This window comes from Oreochromis niloticus, linkage group LG1, assembly GCF_001858045.2.
Source record: "Oreochromis niloticus isolate F11D_XX linkage group LG1, O_niloticus_UMD_NMBU, whole genome shotgun sequence".
Classification (NCBI taxonomy): Eukaryota; Metazoa; Chordata; class Actinopteri; order Cichliformes; family Cichlidae; genus Oreochromis; species Oreochromis niloticus.
In genome coordinates this window covers 9,991,716-10,012,301 of record NC_031965.2, presented here as the reverse complement: position 1 = coordinate 10,012,301, position 20,586 = coordinate 9,991,716, and positions in this window count along the sequence as shown.

Genomic DNA, 20,586 nt, shown 5'->3' with positions numbered 1-20,586 from the left:
CTTTGATTGATAGTTTATTTCTATTAGTATGCAGGTTGTGAACATGATAATATTCCAGCTTGTGCTTATATTCTGCCACGGATCACACTGGAGGACCAGTTTCCTCTTTTCATGACACACTAGTTTGTCACTGCAGTATTTCACATGTTATGCCCCTAGGAAGAGTTTAGCTTTGCAACTTAAGAAGGGAAAGGAACTGTGAGTTGAATTTCAACTCTCACTTTTTCCCTCTCTATAAAATTTTCTTGGAAGTATTCTTTTAATGACTTTTATTATGTGGTGAGCTTTTGCTACTTTTTCCCCTGCATATTTACTAAGTTTACTTTCAACACCTTTTGCATAAGGAATGGCTTTTAAATCTCAGACGTCATGTTTGTATTGTCATTTCCAGTTTCACCTCTTATGCCGCTGGAGGGAACCTGCTCTGTACAATCTGATCCGTGCATAATTATTCCACTTACCATTACGTATCCTTGCCCATGCATTATTTAGCATGAGGATTTAGCATGAAATAACACTTGCCTTAATAAATACCTTACTTCTCACATTTCCTATTGTGCCTCACTGTCCTCACCAAAACATATATATATATATTTCCTTGGATGATTTTACTGCTGGCTTTAAAAATATCCAACCCTTTGACAAAAACATTATTTTTTCATGCTTTCCCTTCTGTTAGATAACCCTCATATAACACTGCAAGATCCCATCTCAGCCTGGTGCTCTGTCCTGTTATGGATCCCTTGAAAGTCCATTTTCAATGCAACACTGGTCAAAAATACTCCCCTCATAAAACGTGATGCTCTCTGAAGTCGGTGACTTTGCCACTCTCTGTGTCTGACAGATCAGCTGGATAATTGCAACCTGTCTCTTTCCGATGACTCTAAATATTGCTACTGCTTCTAATATGTTTTGCCAAATACATTTTGCAGGAAACTAGTAGATTGAATTTCTTGAAAATGAATTTGTTGTAGTTGCATCATTCCCAGAAATGAGCAATATTCCCACCCTTTGCCAAAAAGGGGATCCATTAGAAAGAAGAAATCCATTTCCTCATTTTGAGAGATGCTGTTAAGGGTTTTTTGTTGTTGTTGTTGTTTTCACCATACCGCTAAAATCGTTGTCATTTTGTTAGGGCTCTCTTAGCATCTCTCCACTGCTGTTAGCCATGGATTTGTCCATCACAAACATTCACCAACCAAAAGAAGCTGTGAAATCCGTGTCCGTACTTCTGCCCTGGCAGAGCTGGACTGGAGTATCACCTGAAGAGGAGGACATCACAGTAAGTAGTGTGCTTTTGGTGGACTCGGAACAGATGGCATCAATTACGTTTTCATCCACAAGTAGAATGAGGCTGAATCCCAGGAGGAAAAAATGCTGAGGATGGCCTTGCCTGCCATTAGAGGGAAGTCAATGGATTTTAAATTTATTTAACAGAAAGCCTGATGGTGCACTATTTTCCATTCCTTTTCCCCTCTCACTAAATCTATCATTTTTACTCAGCATTTTGTCTCTGTCGCTTTAAACTGTAAGTGTTGCCCTTAAACTGTCTTTATTTTTTTTCTCCTAATGTGACACTTTATCAGTTTGGCAAACAAAAAGGAAAAATTACAGTCAGCAGTTTATTCATAGAAAGTAAGACAATAAATTAATGGATGGCCTCAGCTGAAATTTCTAACCTCAAAGCTATTTTTCTGCCCCGAAGTGTAACGCGTGTAATTTATTCAGTTCAGAACTCGCTCTATAATTGTCTCAGTGAGATTCATCTAATGACTTCTGTGAATATTACTGCTGACAGCTGCTGAAAGACCAAGCAGAAACAATAACAATAGCAGTAGCTGATTGTAGGGAAAAGGCTCAGCTGAGGTTGTAATGGGTTTGCGACCCATGAGACCTGTAGTCAAGGCTGGTTTAACATGCTACCTAAATCCAAACTATGACAGCTGTGAGTTTGATGGTTACTTACAGGACTGCAAATGACATGAAAATGACCACAAATGTGGAGTAAAAGAAAAGTAGAAAAAAATATAACAGAAAACGTCTGCCCTTAGCTTTGTTAGAAAACAACAACCTGAAAAGACCTGGAAAAAAGAAGGAAATCTAAAGTCCTTGACCAAATCCAGACCTCACATCACAGCACCTTGTGAGATGTCAAAGATAAAATACATTCAAGTAAAGTGACACACAGCAAACCACACTGTCCATACAAATGAAAAGAAAAGTGGAAAAAAAGAAAAAAATGGGGGTGGAGAGTCAAAAGTTTAAGCAGCCAAAGAAGGAAGTGACCAGCAGGCAGAAACCGCCAAAGTAAAATAGCCTAGGGCTATACACGAAGGGGAATTGTGAAACAATGCTAGATTGGCTAAAAGAAAGGATGGGAGACTCGATAAGATGGAGCACGCAGAGGATGTCACACAGTGTATGACCCAGGAGAAGAAAAGGTGAGTTCACAGAAACAAAGAGGTGGCGTCAGCGAGGCAGCAGAATTAAAGTGGTATAAGTGACAGCGAACCATTGTAGTGTGAAAGAGACGCAGCTCAAAAATGCAGCGGAGAAGGGAGGATCAGACAGATCAGAATCCAAGTGTCAATAAACTACAAGTAAACAAAGATTTATTTGATACTGACAAGAGTCTTTGAGGGAAAAGAAAAAAAGAAGCGACAGTGAAGAAAGGAGTTATGACAGTATTTTACAAGCACCTCTTTAAATATGCAGAGCATCTCCGCAAAGGATCGGGCTGCTGTTTTCTTTTCTTTTTGTCATTAACAATGATTCCCCTGTAATTTTCTTTCCATTATATGTTGCCTGCATTGCCATAGCTTAAGTTTGATTAGGCTAAAACATAAAAAATGCTGCATTATTTGTGTTCTTTCACCGAGATTCATTTAGGTAGTGTAGTTCATCGGACAGTGCAAGGAAACTAAATAACTATCGTATCAAACATAACCTAATCTCTGCTTTGTGGAACTGTGCTTTCTATATTGTAACTGGGCGCTTATCAATGATCAAATGTAGATCCTTAAACAGTAGTTGTTCTCAAGCAGTGGGGCAGGGACACCAAGCCACTGGAGGTCTGGAGGTGGGCTGCAAACAACTGGTTGAAAAAAGATGATTTTCTTAAAAGAAAAATTACTAAGAGTTTTCAGATGCCATTGCCCTGACCTTTTTGCCTTTTTAATGTGAATTTTTGATAGAAAGTGTGGGAGTTTTCTCCAAGTGATTCATGCCAGAAAAAGTCATGAGGACTATTCGGCATACTTCTTCTGTGTTTAGTTTTAGCCAGTTAAAAAGACAAGATTCCTGACAACTGGTGAGCAAATCCTATACTAGGATTAAATAATGATAATAATAAAAACATGTACTGTCTTCGAAAAAAGAAACCTGTGGTTTTTCAGTTATGTTCTCATGAAAATTACAATCATACATGAAGGTAAAATTCTTGCTTTAAGTTGTCTTGTTTAGTGTAACATGTACAGCAAAAGCAGGTGTAGGAAAAGCCGTCACACTCAGGAGACTTGGTTAGTTAGTATCTTTTAGAGTGCATCCAAAAGACTTTTAAAAGTTACGTGGACATCCTTGAAAACAAAGTTTCTGTTTACATTCAGTGTTGTGTCCTTGCAGCATCTTTGTAAACTTACAATGAATTTTCTTTGTTGTAGAACATTTTTGAAAATACCGAAAACCAGCATTGTAGATTTACAGTTGACAGTGATCTTCTTACTGGGATTTTCACTGGGTTCATTGCGGGTTTCTCCCACCCGTGGAGTATCTCTGCACCTTAGTTGGGAATGTGTTTTGCATCACCTGTGTGTAAGTGCACCAGAACATAGCAGCGTGTTCCATTCAGAAATCCATCACAAAAGCTCCAAAGGATACCTTTAGGACATTTTTGAAATCTTTAAGTAAAGTGTTACAGTGGCATTTCAGTGAATTTATTCCTAACACTGCTTACTTATACTTTCATCATTCTTCATTGTCATTCAAAATAGAAGTAAGTGCTGCTAAATCCAAACCATTATGCTTGTAAATGCCTCAGTCTTTGTAACGTACTGTATAAATAAATTACAATGTATCCCTGGGAACACTGCAAAATTGAGCAAAAAATACAGTCAACACTGTGGCAGCTTGTTCCAGCACCTTGTTGCGGACTGGCACAGGCAGCCACTCTGCCACCCTTGAGCTGCTTCTCTGCCACTCTGCTATAGTACATCTTGTCTGCTGAGCCTCCACCACTCTATCACTGCTTCTCTGACACCCGTTGTGTGGTTTTCTCTCTTTCTCTCTCTTTTCCGCCAGTGCCAGACCACCATGAAGCTGTTTCTTTACACCTTTTTCTACTCTTAAAGCGAAGACTAGAAGCAAAAGCGAAATATTAAACACCCTAATGGTTTTCTGTGTGAAATAAGGACACCAGTGAATAAGATAACATGCTGTGAAAACACTCCAAGTGTTCCTGCTACAACCTTAGGATCACTGAAAGTTGCATTTTGCTTGTATTTGAATTTGCATGGTGTTAATTTAGTGAAACAAATGCTTTGATTTTTGTTTTTTAATCCCAGCCCTTAAAATGATTTTATATGGACTTATAAATATGCTACAATTGATGCCAATACTCGAATCCAGCAATTTCAAATTGAACCATCAGAAACCTTTCAGTATTTGGCAAGATTTGGGCACTCAAGGAACATAAATACATACTGCTAATCAAATAGCTTTTTAGGCAAACAGGAGCACCGAGGTCTTAATAGGGATAGTGAAAGACAAAGGTAGATAACAAGAGGCTGAAATGCCAGACTGAAGTATGCCACATAATCTCCTGCTTCTGTTTTTCTCTTAAACAACTAAAAAGGCAATGAAACACACCTCCACAGGCAATTGCTCTTCGCATACATGTGTAGGTGGTTCTGGAAGTTTATGTATTTTGCAGGTTTGCTCACGAATTCTGTCTTTGATATGTCAAAGTCCCTTTTTCTGAATATATTTGCAATATTAGAAAATAAGAAAAAATAAATACATAAAAACAAAATCTTTATTAACCATTATTTCTGGCTTAATGTGCTTTGAAAATAGCTCAAACACGTTTGACATTTCAACTGAAAAAAAAAAAAAAAAAAATCAAGCACACGGCACAGCGCAGCAAAGCTTGATATGAAAAATGCACAGTACTTCTTGACAGCTACCGAATCTCCTGCTTGAATCACCTGAAACATGATGTAATAATCATGCAAAAGGTATAAAAAGCAATGGAGAAGAGCCGAGTCTAAATGGAAGAAAGATATATGATGTGTTAAAAAAAAAAACTTATGTTGGCCCGTAATCATGCAGTCATATTCATGTTTCTCTAAATTAATCTCAAGTACCTGCCACTGCCCCAGGGACTTATTCCAGGCAATAAACATGATGGTCAGCCCACAGCCAGCAAAGGAAAGCATCCACCGAGGTACATGAACAGTTTCTTAACCATGTTAAAGTATATATATATATATATATATATATATATATATATATATATATATATATATATATATATATATATATATATGTATGTATATATGTATATATATGTGTGTACAATATTTACTAAACCCTCAGACCATTTTTCCTCCAAATCTTTCCTTAAGAAATTTACTTCTTTCTAATTTACTTCTTACTAATTTAGTTCTTACTAATTTCTAAATACGAGTTTTGCATTTACAGTTGGCCGTGATTTCCTTATAAAACACCATGAATGCTGTGTTGGCATCAAGGACACTTGATGAAAGGACACTCTCTCCTATTTATCTGACAGATTCTTGTCTGTCGTAATGACATGTGGCAGTCCCCAGGGCTCAGTTGTGGGTCCCAATTTATTCTCCATGTATATGCTTCTGCTGGGGCAGAAAATGCAGCATTAATTTTCACAGTTTTGAGGATGATATGCACCTATTTGTACCAGTAACAAATAGTAACATGCATACAATCTCAAATCACACAGCCCTTAAAAGCTGAATATTCTTTCTTTGGGCCCCTTGAAAGAATTTAGTAATTTGGAAAGAAAGCTGCAAATCTGTACTCCATATTAGGAATTTTTCTTGAAACTGGAGTGTAATCTTGTAATGTCTGACCTTTGTTTTCCTCAGAAATGACTGATTTTTTACATTCATGCTTTCTCCAATTAAGAAATGTTGCAATAAATTAATTTTTTTTTAACTCAAGCATTCCTTGTCTTCATACTTAGATTACTATAATTTCCCTCTACTTGGGTCTCAGCCAAAGTCTATCCCCTGCCTCCAGCTTGTTCAAAACTCAGCTGCTAAATGTTTAACAAAATCAGAGACACAAGATGACATCACTTCCATCCTTGCCACTGCATTCATTCCTCAGGTCACACACACCTAAGTGATCCAACAGGCCTCTCATCATGATGCCAATCACATCTTTTTTAAACACTTTTTTCCCCTAATGAAACAGTTATTATTAATATCTCACTGCAAAAGATGTGAAAGAGAGTGGAAGATGAATTTGTGACTGTGTGTGTGTTTTGATGTATGAATTTTACTGAGTAAAATTACATGTGAAATATTACTATGGTAAAATCATATTTAAAAGCATTATATGGAAATGCCAAGAGCCTTACTGCATTATGTCCCATTTTCTGATTTACTTTATATGACTTAAGAGTGAAATCAATACAGGAAAGGCACAAAGTGAAATAAAAGTCACCAGAATGCAGAAAATGTGACTGATGCTAAAACTAAAACATGGATTATACTGTAGGGACAAATATTATGCGTGTTTGAGCCCAAAGTGATGGCAGAGGGGGAGGACGTCAGCTCTGACTGTACACACCCTCTGTATTGCCCTGTGTTTGACATGCCCAAAATTGACAAAAGCAAAAAAAAAAAAAAAAAGCAAAAAAAAGGGGGGGAGGGGAGTATTTACATGAATCATACAAATCTTATTTACCACAATTTTAGTGCAAATTCTACCAATATTTGCCGGAATAAGTGCATAATCGGTGTGGGTGGATTGCTCAAAGCCCTGAGTGCAGTGCCAAAATTTTGGCTTAGTCCTGTAGCTCTTCATCCTGTATGTTTTGAGCTGCGCCCTGCATATTTCTGGTCCTCAATACTGAAATTTTAATGTAACAGAACAAAGCTTGACGTCAAGCATCAGAGAGAAGGGGAGAATAGCAAGAGAGAACAGGCCATACAAGCCACGGCGGTATCACAGGCAACAAAATAATTTTTTGCAGTGAGCAGAGTGGTTTGCAGTGCTTCAGAGATCACTCCATAATAAAATCTGCAGAGGGCACAAAAGTCTCAGTGTGTTTTTACTCAGCAGAGCACATTCCCAACACTCTGCATCATGACAAATGAACTTTATTTTTCTCTGTTATTAGATATATTACATATTGAAATACCTGCTAAATTACAGCTGCCGATGTAACTCTGGTAGATCATGGGCATGGTGGAATAACTTTGAGAATCAATACTACTACTACTACTATTACAACTACTACTAATGATAATAATATCTGGCAGATGTCTCTCTTTGTATAGAAAAATTGCAGATATTTCAGTTCAGACGTTACCCAAGGCATATACATATTTTTCAGATGTCACTGAGAGGTTTTTTTTTTATGGATTGGTCAGAAATCGTTTAACACCCACAGGTGGCTGTGTAATTTTTTTTTCACTGACTTCAATAAATTGAAGTAGAACTTGAATAGTAACATGTCGATAGGCCTGATTCTGAAAGTAGATGATGTTTTGTGTCCTTTTACCTACTTCACAGGTGGTTTATAGATTTATAAACAGCACAGAACTTCATTTAAGATTTGTCAAGAGAACAGCTGCACCTACCTCCCAGACCTCAAGTCATCTCCAATAATTTCAAGGAGTTCACACTCAGAGCATGTCAATTCTTCTTCAGCTGCCACTTCTTGATCTTAGTTGCCAAGTGTGAAGTCTGCACTTATACTGTGTTATTTTTGTTACTCATACTCTGTTTTGGACCTGACTTGACTTACTTGAGCTGCTGTTGGTAGATAGCATTAGTCATTGCTAATGAAATGAAGCTGCATCTGTGTTGTTATATTAGTAAGCTAATTGTTAGCGGATCACTTTCCGCTCCCGTGAGTGTTTTTGATTGCTGTATCATGCCCTGTCTGGTAAATCAGGCCACAAGTTTCAACAGCTTTTATATTTTTATCCTCATATTTTTTTCATGGACATTACAGTTTTGGATGCTTGAAAACAAAAGAAACAAACAAAAAAAACAAACAAACAAAAAAATATGGGCATGATTGCAGAAGCGTCTGAGCGAGGAACAGCTGTTTAAAAAAAGAAGAAGGAGACTTCATCATCCCACTCCAGAAGATCAGATAATTTTAACAATAAAGGTAGGATTTTGCAGGGGGGGCAAGAGATATCTGAAAATCAGTGTGAAGTAGATGGAATAAACACCTGTTCTGAAGGTAGACTGCACCCACCAGTCAATCTCTTTGCTATCCTAGCATCATCTGATGCTTAACCTGCAACCCTTGACTTCACTTTGGGTGTTCAGCTTCACACAGAGGCTGTCATCACTCTTCTGACAGGATAAGTGGCAAGACAGTGCCAAAGGTCAAACGTGGTGGAATAAAAGAGGAGTAGTAGGAGCATGATGGAAAATGAGATGGGTTTGTCAGTTACTTAGACCAACTGGGCAGCAGAGCCACACCAGTTAGCTGTTTAGCCATGAATGAATAAATGGGAAAAGTCACATTTACACACACACATACAAAGAAAAACTGAAAAGTGTTCACTTTCTGGTCAGATTAGAGCTGAAAATCTGTTACTGGAGTTGCTACTATGTGGCTACCAGCTTGTCACTCATTAGATGAGTGCTGGTTTAGTTTTCTTGGGTGTATATTAGTCCAACTTCATGAGCTAAAAATAGCCAGTGGAATGGATCAGGTCAGTGGTCTCTGCTTTGCCACTCAACAAAAATTCATGCTTTAATTTTCCCACTAATGGAAATTTTAATATTTCGATTACCTTACAGCTTTGATCTGGATGTTAATGCTGTTTTGCAGTAAAGCATCAATCTTCATTTATTAACTGTTTTAGGCTATATACATATCTCTGGTTTAACACAGCCCATGCTTACCCTTCATCTTACCTGTCATCACGGACACTGTGCTCTGTAGCTGTCTTTCTCTCATCCATGTGCTGAAACAGACTTCATGATAATTTTGGGAGGCTTGACTTACATATCAATTGATTGTTTGTGCTCTGGTGCTTATTATTATAATCATTTGTTTGTTTTACATACCAAATCTCTAATGAAGTTGTGAACTCAATCATATTGTCTCATTTAAAGAGATTTCTTAAATTCTTTGGCACAGCAAATGCAAATCTAAAGTAGTTGAACTTTACCTGTCACTCACAGCAACCAGCCATGCAAAACAGTAACATTGGAAAAATTTACTGTGACAGTCAAAATGAGTTAAGGTCTCTACTGGTTCACCTGCTTTTCATTTTTCATTTGCCAGGTAAAGTACATTCAACCAAAAAGTCAGAGACCCATACGAATATGTACAGAACTGGAGCTAATCACAGGTTACAGCTTCTGAGTGGAAATTTGCCTCCAACTTGGCAGATGTGGCAACGTGAATAGTCAGTGAAAAACTCATTTTTCCTTCTTTGGGTAGGAAAGTTTCTCTGGAATGCAGTTTTCTGCACATCTGTGGCAAATGCAGTATTCAGTAATATTAGAATATCTGCAGCTTCAAAGACAATTACATCAGGATTTAAATGAAAATATTACCATCAAAACTAAAACCTTTGCGTATATCATCTTTTCCCATTCATTAAAGCAGTGAAAGTCATGATATGCTTTCATGATAAAGGTATATGTACTATAAATGCATGTAAAGTGATGAGAACAAAATGGATTAAAAGCATAATAAAACCCACCACTGAGTTTTTAGATCTTAGAATCTTCCTTCTGGTGACATCCATCCTTCCATCCATTCAGCTTATCTTTTTCAGGGTCGCGCGGGGGGAGGTGGGGTGCTGGTGCCTATCCCAGCTGTCTTAGGGTGAGAGGCAGGGTACACCCTGGACAGGTCGCCAGTCTGTCGCAGGGCTAACACGTAGACAGGAGACGACCAGTCGCACTCACATTCACTCCCGCATTCACACCTATGGCCAATTTAGTGTTTCCAATTAACCTATCCCCACTAACTGCAAGTCTTTGGACTGTGGGAGGAAGCCAGTGTACCCGCATAGAACCCACACAAACATGCAGAGAACTCACGACCTTCTTGCTGTGAGACAACAGTGCTAACCGTCTGGTGGCACTGCAACTTTAATGACATTAGCAGGAAGACATTTTTTCTGTGGGCTCATTGTGTCTTTTTAGGGAATATTGAAGTCAACTGGCCTACCCTTTATGTTGAAATTGAAACTAATGGTATACCTACACAAAAATGGGATGCTAGGGGTCCCAATCAAGCTTAAATATAGTATGTGAATCAAGGAAGGGGCCTAAGGGTACATCTTTCGCCATCCTACAATGCTGTGATTGCAGCCATTCCCCAACGCTCTGTGAATAGTATGTGATGAGTTAGTTGGCCTCACAGGAGCAATCTCAACACCTATAATGTAACAATAATTATGAAAGAGTCAAAGACTATGAAACACAGAAAACAGAAACTAAAATAACTCACAGTTTTCCTGTTTCTAAATCTGGAACTATGTAACAATTACTGATTAAGAATCTAATGATTTTTTTACACAGTAAAAGCAAAATCAAAGCTATATTTGAATTCCAGCATCATGACACTCATGCAGGGGAAACACTGGACAAAGTGATACATCCCACCAGATTCTTGACTGCTACAGGCTCATCTTCAAAGTGCAGACACACACATTTATGTGTCTAATTCATATTCAGAGTATGACACTCGCATACTTCAGCCATATCTTGTCGTATACCACACTCTTTCTAGTAGTCACCTAATTTGTCATTTTGCCTTTCAAATAATGGTTTGCGGGAATAGAGAGACAGGCAAATCATTTGATTAAAGTGGGACATTACAGTGAGTGTGGAAATCAAGCTGACAGAGAAATGTCCCAGATGTTATGTTTTGGACAATGAATATGCAGAGGGGGGTGAGACTCTTGGCAGTTGCCACAGGTTTATTCCCTGCATTCGGATGGCCTCATTCCTGTCAGCCACACAATGTCCGTCTGGAGAGCTAAAAATAGTGACAGAGGCAAAGAACACCGGAGAACTGTGCTCTCTTAAGACTGTTCTGACCTGAGCATATTCAACTAAGTTGCGCTGTCATACATCACAACTTTTTTTCAGTTGAGTTCGTTGTACAGAAAACTGTACAAATGACCAGATTAGGCACTGAAAAGTACAATGTGTCTTCTTCTATAATCACTTGTTTTTTGTTTTTTTCCCCTGTCAGGCGCTCAGCTGCCCTAGATAGAAAAACATCAGAAAGTCCCTCGAGCTCAACTAGCTTCTGCTTAAGTCACAAACGGTCCAAAGATCAGTCCTCTCCTGATCATTAAAACGACTGCAGCATTTGAGTTTTGATGGCGCCACGCTTTTGTGCTGAAGAGATGACCGTCGGGCTGTCGACCATCTGCAGTCACGACTGCCTGGAGCTCCCATTCTTTGGGTTTTCATAGTTGGCTCTCCTCCCCATTGTTGCCTCTACCATTTCTCCAGAACAGCCAGCTTTCAAGTGTGAATGCTGCAGACAGCTGTAAAATATTCGGCCTGTCCATGCATTGTCGCTACAGTGGTTTTCAGGAATTTGCACAGCTTTCTTAGGTCAACTTAAGATACACAATTGGTATTCTTAGCTGAGGCAGCAGCTTTCCCCCCTGCTTTTCTCCCTCACTGCAGATAGTATCTGTTTCATCCTTCACTACCCGCTTGAAGAACCTCTTCTACTCAATGTCACTTTTGCCTTTCATCCAGATAATAAACTGAATAGTTGGGAGGCTGTTAAGTTCGTTCCCTATGCCACTACCTGTCCCAATCCACAGTGGTACAGTTGATCCTACTGAGCTGGCTCCTGAACCTTTTAACTTCCTACCACTCTTCACTTTTAAGTGAAAACTGTCAAACTTTATGCTTAAACTTAAACACTGGGATGGTGTAGAGTAGCTAAGTCATTCCTTAAAAACTCTATGCACTCTATTGTAATGCAGTAATTATAATGGCAATATAAGCCTGAAATTACCATCCAACAGGCATATCAGGAGAAAAAAAAAGAGCTTTGAATGTGACTGCATATGCCTTTTTACTGGATGCTGCGTCTTGTAGAAGAATAAAACTTGACTTTAACCCCGCTGGTTAATAGGATTGCTGCCATCTTGGTCTTTTGGCAGCATCACGCACATCGCTTCATGTTGATTATTCTTGGATCTACAAACAATCTTGGCATGATTAATTTAATCAGCTGTGACATATTGTTATATGTTGTTGTTTCTGGGCAGAAGACGATTAAAATCTTAGGAGATGTAAGACAGCATCAATTAGTAAAACGAAACCAACAAAGAAATGATTAAAAACTAGAGTTCTTTGAAACTGGCACTAAAATACAGGCGTTATATAAAAGATGGATGTAAAGTGATGAAAATGTGAAACGGGTCCATCTAATCACTGCGAACAGTAGGAAATGACTTCTCTGGTTGCAAAAAGAAATCTTTTGCATGGTAGTATATGGGTAAATGACTCAAAGACACAATATTCATAACCTCAATAAGTATCTGTCAAGTGTTCTTTGTCTGTGAAGTGCCCACACATGAAAAAGACCAGACTTTGAATTTCACTCAATTAATTTTTTTTGACCAGTTTCAGGTTCATTAAGTCAATCAGGTAGTTAGCCAGTTAGATAGCTGTTTGCTAGATAGGTAGGTGAAAAACCTTTAAACACAAAGAATAAAGACCATTCCATTAATCATTCAGATAAATTAAATGCATTATACAGAATACAAATAAAATAACAAAAATATATACACTTCAGTAAAGCCTACCTTGCATTTTATACCTTTTATAAACAATTACATTTTTAAAGTATACATTTTAAAGTTTGCAAATATTTTAATAGAAACTTTAACCAAGGATTTGGGGTAGCTGTTTTTAGTATTAATTAACATAAATATGAATATAAATATCTATATTCATTTTAATATCAATATGATTTGTTTGTTTCTTTTTGGGTTTTTTTTTTTTTTTTAACTTAAATGCAGTAACTATTTCCCAAAGCATAAATACATTTCCACAATTGAGCTTCCATAGTTCCCAAACATATAAGCAGAAAATATGAGTCCAAGAGCTTACCGATAGCCCGTCTAGCTCAAAATCTTCCTCACAGTGGAAAGTGGATTGTGCTTTGTTTGCTGTCCTCTCAGTATGTCGCACACGGGTCAAACGACTGCTGCATGCATTTTAAGGTCTACTAGGCACGCCAGCCCTTGATTGCTCTAATTCAGCTCACCTGGCGGAGCGGCGCGCACCAGGCTGCGCTTAGTTGTAGATTGCACACAAGGTCTAATCAGCAGCAGCACAGAGCAGGTAGCGGGCAGGAGGAGGAAGAGAAGAGTAACAGCCACACCTACTAGGTCAGCGCGACACCTCCCACTCAATCTTTGCTCAGCACTGCCTGGAAAGATTGCACTCAGGTGGGCTGGTCCCTGGCTTGATCTTCCACCGGCAAAAGGACCACAAGACGCCGGATGTCCCGATGTAAAATGGTGCTCAGCTCAGGACTTCTGGTAGCGGATTTTGGACTCTTGACTGCAATGCTGGAACTTGGAGAGACCCTCACATGCACATCTTGAACGATCCCTCTGGAATCAGGATTCACGCTGATGACTTTTACAAGTCTGAACTGCCCTCTAAGGGCATTTTGGTCGCAGAGCCAAACTATGTCTCCAACAGCAATGTTTCTCTCTGCAGTATGCCACTTACTGCGGATGAACAGGTTTGGTCCAGCGAGTTGGCTCCAGGACCTCCAGAAGTTGTTGACCATGGTTTGTACTTCTTTCAGCCTTTCGAAAGCGTAATTTGTGAAGTCGATAGTTTTGAAGTCCCCACTTTGCGTGGCTCGACCAAGCAACAGATTATTCGGCGTGATGTAGTCAATGCGATCTTCTCGGCTCTGAATTCTGGCATCAATGGGTCTCTCATTTGCAAGATTGGCAGCTAGCTGGAGTGCTGTCAGAAACTCACTGAAGGTAAGAGCCTCTGCGTTGCCAAGAGTATGAAGTGCTCTCTTGGTAACTCTGACAGCAGCTTCGGCGGCCCCATTTCGGTGAGGTGAGTCGGCGGGAAGAATCTTCCATGCCCAGGTGGTCTCATTTTTGGCAGAGTATTCTTCAAGCGACTCCTTGTTTTTGTTGTCTCAGGTAAGCATACATTTCCTCTAATACAGGTTTGGCGCTGACAAAGTTTGTGCCAGGATCTGACCAGATTTTTCGGGGATAGCCTCGGACAGAAGTGAACCTCTCGTAGGCAAGCAGGAAGCTCTCTGTTGATAGTGTGCTCGCTAGTTCGACATGAATGGCTCGGCTTGCCATACAGCAAAACACAACTCCCCAAACTTTCATGGTCACTCTTCTCTTGACATCATCCCTCACATGATAGGGTCCAAACAGGTCGACAGATGTGAATTCGAATGGTGCAGCAGGATTTGACCTCTTTTCAGGTAAGTTTCCCCATTACTTGCTTCCAGGTTCTTGCCTTTGCCTTCTTGCAGACGATGCACTGGTCAACGACCTTTTGGGCAATAATTCTTCCTCTGACAACCCAAGCCTTCGTTCTCATCTGCAGTAAGGTTCCTGCCACTCCGTCATGTCCCTCACTGTGTGCTTCTCTGGCAAGGAGGGTGGATAACCAGGCTTGGAATGGTAGAAGGGGAACGGCTCTGCGGTCTTCTTTGAAGGTCTGGATTCTGCCACCACAGACTAGAAGTCCACTTGTTTGGTCTCTGTAAACGACTAGTCTGTCTGTTGTGGTGCTTGGGGAAGTTGACGCCCTCTTGTGCTGCTAGGCAAAGGTCTTGAAAAGCATCTCATCTCTCGCTGACTGTGAGGACACCCGAAGATGGTACTACTTCCCACTTTTCTTGGTTTCTGGTCTTGGATCTCATAAACTTTCTGGCAACCCTCCAGACCCACGCCACGGTCCCAATCAGCCTTCTCAGGTTGCTGAACCGCCTTTCATCAATTAGCTGTTGGGTTGCTACTCCTGCCAGTGGTCTTCTCGACTCTACGTGTGCTGAGTCCTGAGCTGCCTTGGTGCGGATTCTGGTAAGGACCGCAACAAAAGCCTTTTTCTGTAGCTTTGTGACCTTTTCTCGAGCTTGGGCAGCGACTTCTCCGGCAGATTTCTTCAGCCACTCATCTTCAGGAAGTTGGAGAAACTTTGGACCCGACTGCCACTCGGAGTCCTTGGTTAGGGCATTTCGACTGGCCCCTCTGGTGAGAATGTCTGCAATGTTTGCTGACCCGGGAATCCACCACCAATCTTGGACATCAGTGCTACTCTGGATTTCACCAACGCGGTTTGCGAAGGTCTGGAAACCATAGCTGTCACGCTGGATTGCATCCAGGACAGTCTGGCTGTCGACGAGGTGGTACCATTTTTTGACCTGGATTCCGCAGTGCCTCTGGAAGTAGGTCTTCAGACGGGCAGCAAAGACGGCGCCACACATCTCTGCTTTAACAGGATCGCCTTTATGGTTGAGAGGCGTCAGTTTGGCTTTAGACTCTACTAGTCTCACGATGACACTATGGCTGCAGCTCCAGCGAAGGTACATCACTGCGCCATATGCGTGTTCACTGCCATCAGAGAATGTGATGGCACTGGGCTCTGCACAGGGATCTGGTGGAGTCAGGGCTCTAGTGAAATGCAGTTGCTTCAGGTCAGCATACTCTTCCATGAGCTTTATGGCGTCTTCTCGGAGACCTTCAGACAAAGCTACATCCCATGTGTCTTCAAGGCAGTACTTTACTTTTGCTTCTTGGAAAGCTCTCCTTACCAGAATGGCACCCTTCTGTTTGACAGGAGTCACAAGACCGAGTGAGTCATATAGGCCGGAGACTTGGTTTAGCAGTTCTTGCCTGGCGAGTGGATCAGGTGTTTGCTCTCCGACTTCTTCTCAGAGCAGGTCTTGACCAAGGTGCATTTTCCTCCTTTTCTTTGAAAAGTTCACTGCAACCATGACATGAAGTTTGTCATCATTGATGGTGTAGCCAAGGCCAAGGGCTTTGTTGTCATCATCCGTCAGCTGGTTTGGCAGGATCATAGTCTTTGGCTCTGATCGAGGCAACTCTTTCTTTGACTCCTCCCTCCCACTTTGACTGGAGTAGACCCAAGGCTTCATGTAGAATCCTCCAGCTCTCAGGATATGCTCGATGTTGGCCGTTAGGCGTCTTAAATGGTCGAGGTCATTGTGTGATGTCAGGATGTCATCGACATAAGCATCTTCTTCCAGCACACGTTTCTCTTCTTTGAAGCGACTGAATGAAGGTAGGTTTGCAGTTTCTCTCATGGCGACTTGGGCTACGCAACCAGCAGGTTTGTCTCCAATGTTGACTCTTGTTATGGCATAGTCTTCTATACCTGCATCTTCTGTGTCACGCCACAAGAATCTGTGCAAGTGGACCTCTCGATCTTCCAGCCAGACAGAGTTGTACATCTTGCGGATGTCACCAAGGGCGGCGTAGACTCGGAACCTCAGCAGAACAGCTCTTATCGGGTTCAGGACATCAGGACCTTTGATGAGGATGTCATTCAGGCTGAGGCCTCTGTACTTCTGGCTGCTGTTCCACACCAACCTCACTGGGGTAGAGACCGAGTGTGGATTTGGCGCGATGAGGTGGCTTATATACCATACTGGCCCAGTCCAACTCTGCAGGACTTCTTTGGACAGCTTCACTGCAGCTCTGCGGTTTACCATCTCATGAACTTGTGCAGCATAGGCCGTCTTCCACTCAGGTTCTTTAGATAGCTTCATCTCGGTTCTGATGAATGTTGCTTCTACTGCTTTCCTGTTATTTGGCAAGGTTGCTGGATCTTCTACCCATGGGTACTTGGCATGCCAATGCGGTTCACTGCTGTGGTCATCTCCAGCTGAATAAGTCAGGCCATTTCTCACGATCTCCATCTCCCTCTCTTCTGCGAGCGTCATTTCTTTACCCCCTGGCTGGCAGTTCCCACAACGACACCCTCCACATTTTGGCTGGCAAGCGGCTCAGATGCTTTCCCACCTCCACCACTTCAGAAAGTCTCTGCTGCTGGTAGCTGTGGTGGATAGAGTCTCAGGGTGATCAGGATGCTGACAGGAAGCTAGGTCTTTAGTGAACTCTTGGTACTTGAATGCAGCAGCTCTCATTGATCTTGCGAAGTGAGTCTTGGAGGTGTGGGCCACCAAAGTGACTTCCTCAAAGAGGTCTGGATGCGTGCCCCCGATTGTCTTGCCAAGTGGACCGTCCCAGAGCACCAGGTCACCGATGGAACGGATCTTTTGGGGCACCAGCTGGCCTTCTTTATGGCTGATTAGAAGCTGGATCTCCCTGGGTCTGATGAGGTCTTGGAGAGGGACGTCAGGGAAGATCTCCTGTAGCTTCTGAGGTGGAACATGTCTTTTCACTTCAGCAATCTTGTCAAGACCATAGCAGACTAACTGGTGAGGCTTTAAAGTTCCTCTTGAGGTGTTGACACGGATCTTGAGAAGGTAGCGCTTGGTTGCCACAGACACCTTCATACCTCTGACACCCTGGATGACAAGCATGATGTCTTCACTACGAAGGTTGAGCTTACTTGCAGCTTTATGGGTTATGTAGTTTGTGTCAGATGCTAGATCAATTAGTGTCCCAATTCTCTGCCCATCATTGGCGATGACATCAAGGAGCATCAGGATCACAGGGTACTCTTTTAGACCAGTCTCCTCCAGTAGACCTCTTTCTGCTGCCATGGAGTTGAAGGCTCGTGAGACGTTGCAGAAAGCTTCCTGACACTGCTGTGCTAGTTCTGGCGATAGTTTAGAGATGAACTCTTGAACCTCTGTGTACCTCCTCCCCTCAGCTCTCACCGGACCAGACTTGGACCTTTGTGATAAGGGTCGTGGCAAGGGACAAAGAAGGTAATGATGCTGGTCTTTGCATTCTGGATTTCCACACAGGTAAGTCATCTTTCTGCAGGGTTCGTCGTGGATCTTGAAGCACCTCCAAGTTGCTGCACTGCATCTTTTTTCTCCTGTGACTTTGTGTTGGTTCTAAACCGTCTGCAGATGTAGAGCTTTCTCTTGTGCTTCAGGTCCCCACAGATGATGCAGCCTGCTGGATCGGTATTGGATTTAACTAACTTGGTACGGGCGTACTTTATTGGGAACTTTGTTCTCTCCTTGGCAGGGTTGATGTCTCTCAGCTGGTCTAACTGCTCGTAGATGGACTCTTGAGATTGGAGGTAGGCGAGTAGCTTGTCAATTCGGTTCTGATGAGTCACAGCATTCTTTGGATCAGCAGCGTGGGTAAGCCAGTCTTTCTTTAGGGACTCCGGCAGCTTGCTTTCAATAGACTTTACTACTAATAGGTTCTTTATGGCATTTGCTCTATCCAGCTCATTCAAATCATAGAGGGCCTTTTCAACTGCTTGGATAAGCTCTATAATTCTTCTAGGCTGGTTGCTATGGACAGGAGGGATAGCTTGAAGCTCCTCAATGATTTCAATGGCGATGGTGGCTTGGTTTCCATAGCGGTTCTCAAGGACTCTGAAGATCTCATCTGCCGAGGTGTATGTGGACAGGCGCAGATCTTTAGCCACTTTATCATCGAGGCTATCGAGAAGTTTGAATTTCTTTACTTCCATGGACCTGGTTGGTTCACCTTGCTTTTGCAGAGCCTCCCATTCCTTCCACCATCTGTAGAACTCACGCTGGCTGCCGGTGAACTTTGGTAAGGCTGTGGCTTTCAGTTTTATGGCTGCGACCGGGGCTGCATTGCGGACTGTGACAACTGCTTGGTCGGCATCTCTTTTAATTCTCTCTGCTTTGATCAGGGCTGCCTTCCCTGACACCAGCTTTGGAAGGCAGGTTTCGAGCTCCATTAGTCGACGATCACAATCTCGCCTCTCAGCAGGTGGAGCCCAGCGGTTCCATGTCTGGTGTGCCTGCTTAGCTTTCTTCACCAGTTCTTCTAGATGGTGGAGCATAAAATCATATGCCTCCAGGGGCGTATTAGGCTGAGTGGATGAGACGTTCTCACACTCCATTTCTGCTGATTTTAGAGCAAGGGTCAATTCTCTTTCACCATATGATGTCCACAGTGTCCCACAGTGTGCTTCGCCTCCTTCAACTTCTGCTCACATTCTTTCTCCGTTTTCTCGGCGTCTGCTCTCTGTTGGCCCATCAGCTCCGGTGTGCCCTCTGCTTCACACTGCGTGATGTAGGCGGCCTCAAGCTCCTCATTCACATCAATCACTTTGGAGCCCTCTGCTGTGAGTCTCTTGAAGGAATCCTGCAGCTCCTCTACAGACATATCCATGTGGGTCCTTACTATATGGTTGGTGAGTCTGGAAAACAGTCTTTTTGCAGTGGTTCGCTCTATTTTCAGCTCTTCGAGTGACTTGGACTCAGCCATGCTGCTTTCTTGATTATTGGTCGGACAGGCAAATGGCAAGTTGCGATTTCCTCCAGGCCACCAGGTGGAGTCTTCTCCGTCTTTGTGGTGAGCTCTTGTGGAGTCTTCACTGGTCAAGGCCGGTTTCTTTACTGGCCAGGCCGGCTTTTCACTGTCAAGTGTTCTTTGTCTGTGAGGTGCCCACACATGAAAAAGACCAGACTTTGAATTTCACTCAATTTATTTATTTTTTGACCAGTTTCAGGTTCATTAAGTCAATCAGGTAGTTAGCCAGTTAGATAGCTGTTTGCTAGATAGGTAGGTGAAAAACCTTTAAACACAAAGAATAAAGACCATTCCATTAATCATTCAGATAAATTAAATGCATTATACAAAATACAAATAAAATAACAAAAATATATACACTTCAGTAAAGCCTACCTTGCATTTTATACCTTTTATAAACAATTACATTTTTAAAGTATACATTTTAAAGTTTGCAAATATTTTAATAGAAACTTTAACCAAGGATTTGGGGTAGCTGTTTTTAGTATTAATTAACATAAATATGTGGGAAACACTATCTACATTCATTTTAATATCAATATGATTTGTTTTTTTCTTTTGTTTTTTTGAACTTAAATGCAGTAACTAATTCTCAAAGCATAAATACATTTCCACAATTGAGCTTCCAAAGTTCCCAAACATATAAGCAGAAAATATGAGTCCAAGAGCTTACCGATAGCCCGTCTAGCTCAAAATCTTCCTCACAGTGGAAAGTGGATTGTGCTTTGTTTGCTGTCCTCTCAGTATGTCGCACACGGGTCAAACGACTGCTGCATGCATTTTAAGGTCTACTAGGCATGCCAGCCCTTGATTGCTCTAATTCAGCTCACCTGGCAGAGCGGCGCGCACCAGGCCGCGCTTAGATGTAGATTGCACACAAGGTCTAATCAGCAGCAGCAGCACA